Below are 12,400 nucleotides of genomic sequence, written 5' to 3'. Positions count from 1 at the left end.
TTTGGTTTTTTGGGAAGAGAGAGTACTGACACAGGTATTGGTTGCCTCTACAAAATCCAACTGTATCAATGTCAGAGAAAGTAGAGGAATGTATCTATCTGAAAAATGAATGTTAAATCCTACAGAAACTCCTGGGGAGAGGAAGGCGGTTGTGACCGGCATGGAATGGCAAAAGAAGTCTAGGCAGGCTTATGCTAGGAGTTCCCATTAGGAGATCAGTTAAGAGAAAACTCTGGAGTGGTGCTGCTTCAAAAAAGAAAAAAAAATCACCTGCCCAGCATAGTTTTGTCTCCAGGTTACGGCAGGGCATCGTTAAAGTGTGGCTCATGTGTAAATAGACTGCCTGAGCCTTTAGAGTTGCCTTCTACTTTCTCCTACATTATGGAAGTTATATGATCGAAGGGGTAAAGCCTTTGAAGAAGAGCAATGTCGAGGGACGACAGACAGGGGGAGTTGCAAATGTTTCGGGTTAGGCAACAAATAGGTAAATTGAAGCCAAGATCATTGGACTAAGGGTCATCCATTCCAAGGCAAATCCTCTCTCCTTAAATTCACCAAGAGAATCAGAGAATAGAGACTCGGCTTTGACCATCCTTCCTTGAGTACAAATTAACAACTGAAGTCATATCCTAGGCTACATACTGGGAACCTACAAGTGGGATGGCCATATAATTTATTATTAAAAACAGGACACTTTGGAGAGTGAAAAGGGGAAAAATAATTATCTGGGCTCAGTTGGTATAAACTGAGAATGATCCAGGCTAACCAGGATACATGGTCACCCTACTCAAAATTTCATTTGAAAAAGTACCTTTCCGGATGAACAGATTAGAAAAAGTATTTGCCACAAGATGGACAGGTTGTAAGAGTAAAATAAAAGGCACAACTTCTGGACAGGAAAACTAGAAACAGATACTAATTTTGGACCCCCAAATTAGGAAAAAATATTCTCATATGGCCTGGCTTGACGAGTGAATGACCCCTTTGAGTGAAGAAAAGTTCATTTTGATTTCTGGGAGAATATAGCCCTGTGCCAGGGCACCAACTTGGTGATGGAGCACGGGTGCATTTCAGGTCTCCTGGTCCTTTCAACTGTGCATGCGTATGCAAGTTTCAATTGGCAGAGTTATGTATGGTGGTCCTGCTTATGACCTGAGAAGAATGTGAGCACCAGGGACTGTAGCAAGGCATTTGAGGAGCACGCAGATCATACAAAAGAGAATATATCAAAATCATAATTTCAGACTTAATTAAAAATAAACAGTGCTAGATTTTAAAATCAGCATACTAAGTAGTTGGAAAACAAAATGCAAGAATACTTATAATCTGAAGCAGGAACAAGTGAGTTTAAATAAAAGCCATTTGTGAACACCATAAAAGGTCACTGGATTAAAACCATAAAGTGTGGCAAACAGGATAGGAAAGAGGAAAACCCCACATTTGAAAAATGTATTAGAAACATTAAGAACATTACAAAGAGAACATTCAAAAAGTCACAGAAAGAAATAATGAGTAGATGAACTCTGCATCAATAGATGTCATGTGAACATCAGGTTTCTCAATCGAAATGCAGTTCTGAAGATAATGAAGTAATAATTTCAAAGTTCAGGAGGAGAATGGATGGAAACCTTGAATTTTAAAGCCTGCTAAGTTAATTAACATTTGCATGTAGTCCCAATGAAGATATTTTGGGGTACATAAAACATCGGAAGGTTTACCATACAAAAATCTCATTTGAAAACACTTGTTAAGATAGCATATCATAAATAAATAAATAAGTAAATATGCTATGAACTATACTGAAAGTATGATAATGGTATTTTAATGTCTTAAAAAAAAGGATCAGATTAATTGTATATTCATAATAATTCACAGTTAAAATTCTTAATAAGGAAGGTAAGGGAAGCCCAAAGAAAGGTAAAAATGATGCTATATTGCTTTTCTTGTTTGAGGGACATTATAGAGGGATGTTTGAAATACTCATATGGAGAAATGAATGTAAGTAGCAGTCTTTGTGATGCTCTTAATGTTTCTTATAATTTAATTTGTATTTAACCATAAAAAGAAAAAAGTGAGAATGTACACCTTTCAAATAAAAAAAAGGAAAAAACAATCTTTGCAATGAAAGGCCATATAGGCAGGGGAAGCAAAATGAAATGAAAGTGAGAGAAATGGAAAATATTAAGTTAAATGGCCAAAGGAAGTCCTACTATAATATTAACTAGAGTAAATATCAGTAAGTTGAATTCAATTACCAGACTACTGGATTAAAAACACAAGATCTAACAACATGCTGTCTGCATGAATCATACTTTAAATAATAGGAAGAAGAAAAGCTAATTATAAACAATAAAAAAATTATATTAAGTCAATATGAACTAAAAGAAAGCCACTAAGGCAGGCCTCAGAGATATTGGGGGTTAGATTCTAGTCCACCACAATAAAGTGAATATTACAATCAAATGAGTCACTCAAAGTTTTTTGTTTTCCCAGTGCATAAAACAGTGATGTTGACCTAGGCTGTAGTCTATTATATGTCTACACATGCACATACCTTATTTAAAAAATACTTTATTGCTAAAAAATACTAATGATCATGTGGGCCTTCAGTGAATCATAAACTTTTTCCTGACGAAGGGTCATGCCTCAGTGTTGATAGCCGCTAACTGATTTGGGTTGTGGTTGCTGAAGGCTGGGGTGACTGTGGCAACAACTTAAAGTAAGACAGCAGTGAAGTTGTTCATATCAATGAACTCTTCCTTTTATGAACGATTTCTCTGTAGCATGCATTACTGTCTGAGAGCATTTTACCCACAGTAGGATGTTTTTCGAAATTGGAGTCAAATCTCTCAAACCCTGCTTCTGATTTATCAATGAAGTTTACATAATGCTCTAAATCCTTTGTGGTCATTTCAACTATGTTCACAGCATCTTCACCAGGAGTTGATTCCATCTCAAGAAATCACTCTCTTTGTTCATCTGTAAGAAGCAATTCCTCATCTTTTCAAGTGTCATCATGAGATTTTAGCAATTCAGTCACATAGAATTAGAAGCTCCACTTCGAATTTCTCTTTCTCTTGCTATTTTAGCTAAGTCTTCAGTTCCTTCCTCCACTGATGTCTTGCATCCCTCAAAGTCATCCATGAGGATTGAAACCAACTTCTTCCAAACTCCCGTTAACATTGATATTTTGACCTCCTCCCACAAATCACAAGTGTTCCTGATGACATCTAGAACAGTGACTCCTTTCTAAAGGTTTTCAATTTACTTTGCCGAGATCCATCAGAGGAATAACTATCTATAGAAGCTATAGGCTCACAAAATGTATTTCTTAATCAAACTTGAAAGTCAAAATTACTCCTTGATCCATAGTCTGCAGAACGGATTTTATGTTAGCAGGATGAAAACAACTTAATCTTGTACCTCTCCATCAGAGCTCTTGGGTGACCAGGTGCATTGTCAATGAGCATTAGTATTTCGAAAGGAAACTTTTTTGGGGGGCAGTAGGTTTCATTGATGTGCTTAAAATATTTGGTAAACCATGCTTTAAAGAGTTGGACAATCATCCAGACTTTGTTGTACCATTTACAGAGCACAGGCAGAGTAGACTTAGCTTGGTGTTTAAAAGCCCTAGAGATTTTGGAATGGTAAATGAACATTGCCTTCAAGTTAAAGTCAACAGATGCAGTATCCTTGTCCTAGTCTATTTGTATTGCTCTAAGGAATACCTGAAGCTGGGTAATTTATAAAGCAAGGAAGTTTATTTGACTCCTGGTTCTGCAGGCTTTACAAGAAACATGGCACAACATTGCGTCTGGTGAGAGCTTAGGCCTGCTTCCACTCTTGCAGAAGGCAAAAGGGAAATTGCTGTGAAGAAATCACATAGCGAGAGAGGAAGCAAGTAGGCAAGTACAAGGTGCTAGACAACCAGCTCTTATGGGAACAAATAGACCAAGAACCCATTTACTACCATGAAGATGGCATCAAGCCATTCGGGAGGGATCTGCTCCTGTGACCCAAACAACTCCCATTTTGGAGGGGTCAGTAAATCCAAATTATAGTAGCCCTTAGCAAGAGAGTCGGCCTGTCCTTCGAACCTTTGAAGCCTGGCATTGACTTCCCCTTTTTAGCTATGGAAGTCCTAGATGGCATCTCCTTCCAATAGAAGGCTGTTTTATCTACATTGAAAATCTGTTAGTGTAGCCACCTTAATCAATGATATTAGCTAGATCTTCTAGACAACTTGCTGCGGTTTCTACATCAGCACTTGCTGTTTCACCTCGCACTTGTATGTTATGAAGATGAATTCTTTCCTTAAATTTATAAACCAATCAATGTTAGATTCAATCTCTTCTGCAGCTTCCTCACCTCTCTCAGTCTTCACAGAATTGAGGAGAGTTAGGGCCTTTTTCTGGATTAGGCCTTGGCTTAGGAGAATGCTGTTGGTTTGATATTCTATCTAGATCACTAAAATATTTTACATTTCATGGATAAGGCTGTTTCGCTTTCTTATCATTTGTTTGTTCATTGAAGTAGAATTTTTAATTTTTTTTTCAAGAACTTTTCCTTTGCATTCAACAACTTGGCTAACTGGTATAAGAAGCCTAGCTTTCAGCCTATCTCAGTTTTGGACATTCCTTCCTCACTTCATATAATTCGCTCTAGCTTTTAACTTAAAGTAAGAGATGCATGACTTTGCCTTTCATTTGAGCACTTAGAGACCATTGTAGGGTTATTAATTAGCTTAATTTCAATATCGATGTGTTTCATGGAATAGGGAGACTTGAGGAGAAGGAGATGGGGAAAAGGCTGTTTGGTGGAGCAGTCAGGACACACACAACATTTATTGGACTTATTGGTTACGTTCCCTGTCTTATATAGGTGCATTTTGTGGTGCCCAAAACAGTTGCAATAGTAACATCCAAAAATCATTAATCACAGATCACTTAACAGATATAAAAACATACTAAGTTTGAAATATTGGAAGAATTAGCAAAATGTGACACAGACACACAAAGTGAGCTCATACTGTTAGGAAAAAGTGGAACTGATAGACTTGCTCAATGCAGGTTTTCCACAAACCTTCATTTTATAAAGTGAAGTCAATCAAGTAAGTTACAGCTGTATAGTGACTAAAAAGTAGATCGAATTTATGAATAGAAAAGTGTATCGAGAGATGATATATACTAGAAAAACAATAGATCAAGAATGCAATATGAGCATATATATGTGTAAAATAGAGTGCAATATATGTGACAAAACAACTGATAGAAGCACGTAAAAAATTTAAATTATCAAAAAACTTTGTTTGTTTGTTTGTTCATTTGTTTTTGGAGACAGGGTCTTTGCTCTGTCACCCAGGCTGGAGTACAGTGGCACAACCATTGCTCACTGCAGCCTCAAACTTCTGAGCCCAAATGATCCTCCCACCTCAGCTTCCTAGTAAGCTAGGACCACAGGCATGTGGCACCATGGCCAGCTGCTTTATTTATTTTTACTTTTTCTGTGTTGCCTAGGCTGGTCTTAAACTCCTGGCCTCAAGCAATCCTCCTGCCTCAGCTACCCCAAGCACTGGGATTACAGGTGTGAGTTACAATGCCTGGCCAAAATTTGGTATTTTAATTCCAGTTTCTTAGAAACAGTTAGATCCATCAGACCAAAAGAAGCAAAAATAAAAGTTTGAATAATGCTATTAATAAAATCAAATTGATTCAGGAAGAACTTTTATTCAACAAACAAAATCATTTCCAAGTTATATGAGAGTTTTACAAAAAGTTGTCAGAAAGAAAATTTTGATGCATTTGTAAGAAACAATAGCACATTACAGAATACATAGTCTTCTAAAATAGTGTCATATATATAAAATTAATAAATAGATGAATTAATTTCATATATCTGCTTATTAAATACACATTTAAAATCTGTACAATGACCTTTGAGTTAAAGAAAAGGTCAAGATGAATTCTTAAATTCTTAAAGCTAAATGGCAAAAAACACTTTACATTAAAATTTGAGTTAAAGTAGTGCTCAGAAATGTCTAGGTTTAAATCCACGCCTGTTAAAACATAATATATTTGAAACAAACAATATAGTCTTCTATCCTACAAATTAGGGGAAGAGATGTAACTATTTTTTAAAAAAGAATTTATAAGTTAACTGTATAGTAAGTCATAAATGTCAAGTCAGATATCTCTGAGAGATCCCCCTTCTAAAAACAAGCAAACCAAACCCCTCCCTGTCCCAGAAAAGCCATGTATCTTTAAAAGATTCATAAGATAGAAAAACCTCTGGCAAGAATATTAGAGAAATGCAATAGAGAGAAAATGCAAACCATCAAAATACCAAATGAAAACTATAGAAAATACTACAAATATACTCAGTAGACACAGAAATAATTTTAAAACATGTAAGTAAACTATATGCTACTAAATTTGTTTGGAAACAAATGTAATGAATGAATTTCTGAAATGAATTACTCTCTAAGAAAAGAAGGGTAAAATGGCACATATTTGACATAAACAGAAATCATAGAAATAGACTATGTGAATAGATAACCACTTAAGAAATTGAAATAGAAATAAAAGAGTAGCCAGGGGTAGAACACACACACACACACACACACACACACACACAGACACACACACACAGACAGACAAACTCAAAGTCCAAGTAATGTTGCTGATAGATTCTAAAATATTTCCAAGAAATGGATCATTCCTATTAGCTTTTACGATTTTTACAAGATTTACAAGAATATCAGAAAATATACTGTAAAACACGTAAAGTGAAAAAAATTAGAAAACTAGAATTAAAAGAGGGGAAGATTGATTTATTTTTATTTTATTTATTTATTTATTTTTTAGACAGTCTTGCTCTGTCGCTAGACTGGAGTGCAGTAGTGCGATCTCAGCTCGCTGCAACCTCGCCTTCCAGGTACAAGCAATTCTTCTATCTCAGTCTCCCAAGTAGCTGGGACTACGGGCACATGACCCCACACCCAGCTAATTTTTGTATTTTTAGTAGTGACGGGGTTTCACCATGTTGACCAGGATGGTCATGATTTCCTGACCTCATGATTCATTTGCCTCGGCCTCCCAGAGTGCTGGGATTACAGGCGTGAGCCACCGTGCCTGGCCAGATTGATTTTTCAGCTTATTTTCAAAATCAGTCAACGAATTAGCCATATATTTTAAAATCATGCATTATTTATTGCAGGAATTCAGGGATGGTTTAACATCAGAAAGTTGATCTTTACAATAAAGAAGAAAAAAGTTATTAATAAATTCTTAATAAATGTTCCCTAAAAAGCTTTGGAAAACATTTAAGATCAAAATTTTCAGAACATAAGATATAGAATAGAACTTTCCCTACTTAATAAACATATATTAAAAAGCAAATAAAAACTAAAGCTAAAAATGCTGTATTAAAATTTATGGAGAAAGTTTAGTCGAATTTTCATTAATACTGTGAGCACAATAGAATATCCATTATTACAATATGATTTATTATAGTATTGGCAGTCCATAGACATAATGAATGACAAAATATTATGTGTATAAACATTGGAAAGGAAAGAAAAAATTATCTTTATTAGCAGAACATATACTCAGAAAATACAACAGAATGAAGAAATAAATTCTTTAATTATAATTCAACTAGGTTACAGGCTACATCAACTAAAATATGTCAATACACCCTCATTGCTAACATAAAACAAGAGCTGAGAAAAAATATTTCATCCACAATCTCAAAAACGTTTTATGTAAAGTCTAGGATATAACCTAAAAACAAATATAATACCTGAGCGAAGAAAATTTAAAAGTTATAAAAGAATAGAAAAATTTCTTAAAGGGTGAGATAGACCTTGTTCCTGAGTAGTATAATCTAATACCTAATGATATCATTTATACTGAACTATCCTGTTTGTTCAGTCCATGCAAAATAAAAATGCCAGCGCAGTTTTTCTGAGACATTGGAATACAGAAATAGCTTTCAAAAGGAAGGTTCATAAATAAATTTAAAAAAAATTAAAAAGTGAAATTGCTTATACATCATCATAAAACAAATTCTAGTAATAAAACTAGTATGGCATATGTTGTAGGAACTAATATTACAAAATATATAGCACTGTTCAAAAGAAATACAATGCAAGTTACACATATGTGGTGGTACTTTTTGCTTAGGTACTTTATGGAAAAGAAGCAGATTATATAAATGTTGATAATATTTTGTATTTAACCCAGTGTAACCAAAATGTTATTATTTCAATATGTAAGCAATATAAAAATTTAATGAGATACTTCACAATTTTCTCAATGAAAAAAATTTGAAATTCAGTATGTATTTTAGATGTAAAACACATCTCAAATACTCAATAGCTGTAAGAGGCTAGCTACTATTCTGGATGTTGTGAACACAAAATTGACCCACTTATTCATGAACATTACAGAAAAAAATTAGAAAAGTATCAATTGTTTTATAGATGATGTTGGGAAATACAATGCATTTTAGGAAGAAGAATAAACTTGGGTGCTTAACTCACCTTTCATACAGCAGTAAATGCATATGGAATAGAGATGTTCATGGGAAAGGCAAAACTGTAAAGTTCAAAGAAGAAGACACAGGAGAGGGCTTTGTGCCCTGTGAGTGGAGAAATAATCCTTCATGATACCTTAAACAAAAGTTGTAAACAATGTACCAGCTTAATTATATAAAAATCAACATTTTATACTCAACAAAGAATTTCACAAATAAAATTAATAGAGAGCAGACAAATTCACTGAGAGGAGAAATGTCAAATGTGAAAAACAGATTAAAATTCCAGTGAATCTAAAAGAAGACAGAAAACCCAAAGGAAAGGGGATAGGAATAGGCAATTGGAAAATAGAAAACCAGATAAACATTGATTCTATTTCATATCTTTCCCGGACTTTGAAGACCAAATGGCCATATGTCTTTACATCTTCTGTTCCAATTACTCTGTATATAGCTACAGTATTAATGATGCACTTAGAGCTATGGATGAAGATACAAAGAGGTGCACGAATGCAACTATGTTCCTTTCTCTCTTCTGCAGTCTCTGTAATGTGACACTGGGTTTTTCTTCCTTAAGGTAGGGTTTTCATCAACACAAGAAAGAATTACTTTCTTTTCCCATTGAGTACTGTAAATGTATTTTTAAATTGTTCAAACCATTCAAATTTGCCTGTTTCAATAGTTGACTTTGTAATCAATTCTCAGACAAGAAAAAAAAAAAATGGGAACAGCAAAAGAGCGATTACTACCAAAAGAACAAAGTCCATTTCATGCTTAAATATTATATTCTGTAAAGAGTGAATGTTTATGTGCATGTGTATGTGTATTTGCCTGGGAATTCTCCTGATTATGTGGCCATTAAAATGATGTTCGCCTAATACATATTTGTCAATCATTTTCCAGTGTTAACATTAAACCAGTGTGACCCAGCTGAGATGTTAGGGAACTTGCTTTTTTTCTTCTCTGATACATGAGAGACCAGGCTTGGCATAGATCCTCACAATACTCTGGTGGGTATGTACCTTGCAGATATGTGTACTGAGAATAAAGACCAATTATATTCTTTGCTTTAATTTATTTTAGTACTCATTTTATAGTATTGCTTTGAGTTAGTATTTTTGAATCATTCCCTTCTAGCAGGCTTTTTAAGCCCCCAAAGTTATTGTGGGGATAACTCAAGGTGTTCGTGGGGTATGTGAACTGTTTCACTACTCTACTGAGGGAGAAAGGAGAAAAATTGTGTTTCAATGGTGGTAAATTAGAACCAGGTATTTCATGGAAGTATCTGCACACCTAGGGCAATGCAAGGGTGATCTGAAAAGAAGGAAGCTAAAGTTGGAGAGTGAAAAATGAGTTAGAAATAGTTTAGAATAAGTTATATTTGATAAATTCAAAGGAAGATAACATTTGTAAACTAATATATTTTCTTTGTGTATACAAAGAAGGTTAAAGGTTAGTTATAAAATGTTAACAGCTAGTTTCAGCATCTTTTACACTTTATTTCTTTTTGCTTATCCTAAAACTGGTATTAGAATCATCACTGGAAGAAAAAAAAAAACAAAGTCCAGATGCTCAAGCTCTATCACTAACAATTATCATTCAATAGGATCTGAATTTCTTCTATGGTTAAAAACCTCCACATGTGATTCAGATGTGATTCACAGCCCTAACTTAAAGCCTCTGCTTTATAGTAAATAATACATCATTATATAATTAGTTCACGGTTATATTAATAGACATGAACTTTCAGTGGTTTAGTCATGTCAAATGTACTCCCCACTTGGAGAAAAAAGAGAAACTAGTACTCTTTACTGCCACTTGGTGGCAGCATACATATATTGCAAGGGCAATTATTGTAGGAGGCCAATTTAATAAAACATTTCAGAATTAGAAAACTATATAGAGATCATCTAGTCAGATTTACACCTGAAAACTAAGGCCCATATACATGAAATGATTTATCTCAAGTCAAAGATAGTGAAAGAATATGAAAATTTAAAAAATTTCTGGATTTTAAATTTAGTGCTATTTCTATTAATGTCAAATTATAGCTCAAACTTTAGTCTAACAAATTTGAGATTGAATTCTTGCTCATATTTACTACTGTGTGGCTTTCAGCAAGTTAATAAAATACATTGAACCTTGCTTTTCACATTTGTAGAATGTAAAATAGTGAGACTTGAATGATGTATAGTATGAGAGATCCTAGAATCATTCTTAATATGTACAAATATTTTTAAAAATTGGCTCTCATCCCCTTTAAACAATCCCTATTCATTTAATGGTTAAAAGAGCTATTCAGCTAGCGAGCCACCCCAGAGCTGACAAGATTTTGGCAAGAGATACGGGATTTTTTTTCACTGGAATTCCTTAGACTTGATATTTGAACTGCACTTAAACATCAACTTCTGTTGTTTACATCATATTAATAAATTTGATAAAATAAAGTTTAAAAGAAATATGCAGAAATTAAGCAGCTGTCTGACTTTTAAGAAATATAATTCAGTATTGGTGGCAAGAACCGTAAATAGTATTTTGATGGGAGATCTGAACAAAAACAGTGTTTTGATGATAGATCATGTTACTCTTTTTCCCCTATTAAGAGTAATTAGAATTCTTTTACAATGTATTTTAATGAGCAGCAATTTCCTTCTCGCCATTCAAGCTATCTAACAAGAAAAAGAGCTTCCCAGAATTGATTAAAATATTTTTAAAATAAAGCGAATAACTTTTTGCAACATTTTCCAAACCTTCATCAAATTGGGTGAGGATTTTCTAAGATCATCATTTTATAGCTCTGTCTCCATTTTCAAGTTGCTCAAATGAATGGGCCTAATAAATGAGCAATTAAACCAGAACTTCACTCCTTTATTTATTATTTATTTATTTATTTAAGGGACAGGGTCTCACTCTGTTGCCAAGGCTGGGGTGCAGTGATGTGATCCCTTCATAGCTCACTGTGACCTCAAACCCTTGGACTCAAGTGACCCTCTCTTCTCAGCCTCTCAAGAAGCTAGGACTACAGATGTGCACCATCATACTCAGTGTGCTAGGCCATTTTTGCATTGCTACAATATATACCTGAGGCTGGGTGTTTATAAAGAAAAGAGGTTTAATTGGCTTGTGGTTCTGCCGGCTACACAGGAAGCATGGCACTGGCATCTGCTTGGCTCCTAGGAAGGCCTCAGGGAGCCTTCCTGAGGCTCATAGAGGAAGATGAAGTGGACGCAGGCATGTCACATGGAGAGAGTGGGAACAAGAAAGAGCAAGTGCGTGGCAAAGGTGCCACATACTTTTAAACAGCCAGATCTTGTGAGAACTCACTCACTTGAGAAGGTCACTTGGTCCCAGGGGTTTGAGGTCACAGTAAGCTATGATCACATCACTGCACTCCAGCCTTGGCAACAGAGTGAGAACCCTGTCTCTTAAAAAAAAGAGGGTGGGGAATGAAGCTCTGGTTTAATTGCTCACTTATTATGCACATTCATTTGAACAACATGAAAGAGGAGATCACGAGGACAGCACCAGGTCATGAGCCATCTGCCTCCATGACCCAAAACCGCCCACTAGGCCTCAGCTCCAACATTGAGGATTGCATCTTAATATGAGATTTGGAGGGGACAGGATCCAAAATATTATTCTGCCTCTGGCCCCCCAAATCTCATTCCTTCTCACACTGCAAAATACAGTCATCTCTTCCTAATGGTCCTCTAAAGTCATAACTCATTCCTGCATTAACTCAAAAGTCCCAAGTCCAAAGTCTCATCTGGAGATGAGTTCCTTGCACCTATGAACTTGTGAAATCAAAACTAGTTATTTATTTCCAACATACAATGGGAGTACTGGTATTGGGTAAATATTTTTA

This window comes from Chlorocebus sabaeus, chromosome 12 (assembly GCF_047675955.1).
Source record: "Chlorocebus sabaeus isolate Y175 chromosome 12, mChlSab1.0.hap1, whole genome shotgun sequence".
Lineage (NCBI taxonomy): Eukaryota > Metazoa > Chordata > Mammalia > Primates > Cercopithecidae > Chlorocebus > Chlorocebus sabaeus.
This window is presented reverse-complemented; position numbering follows the sequence as displayed.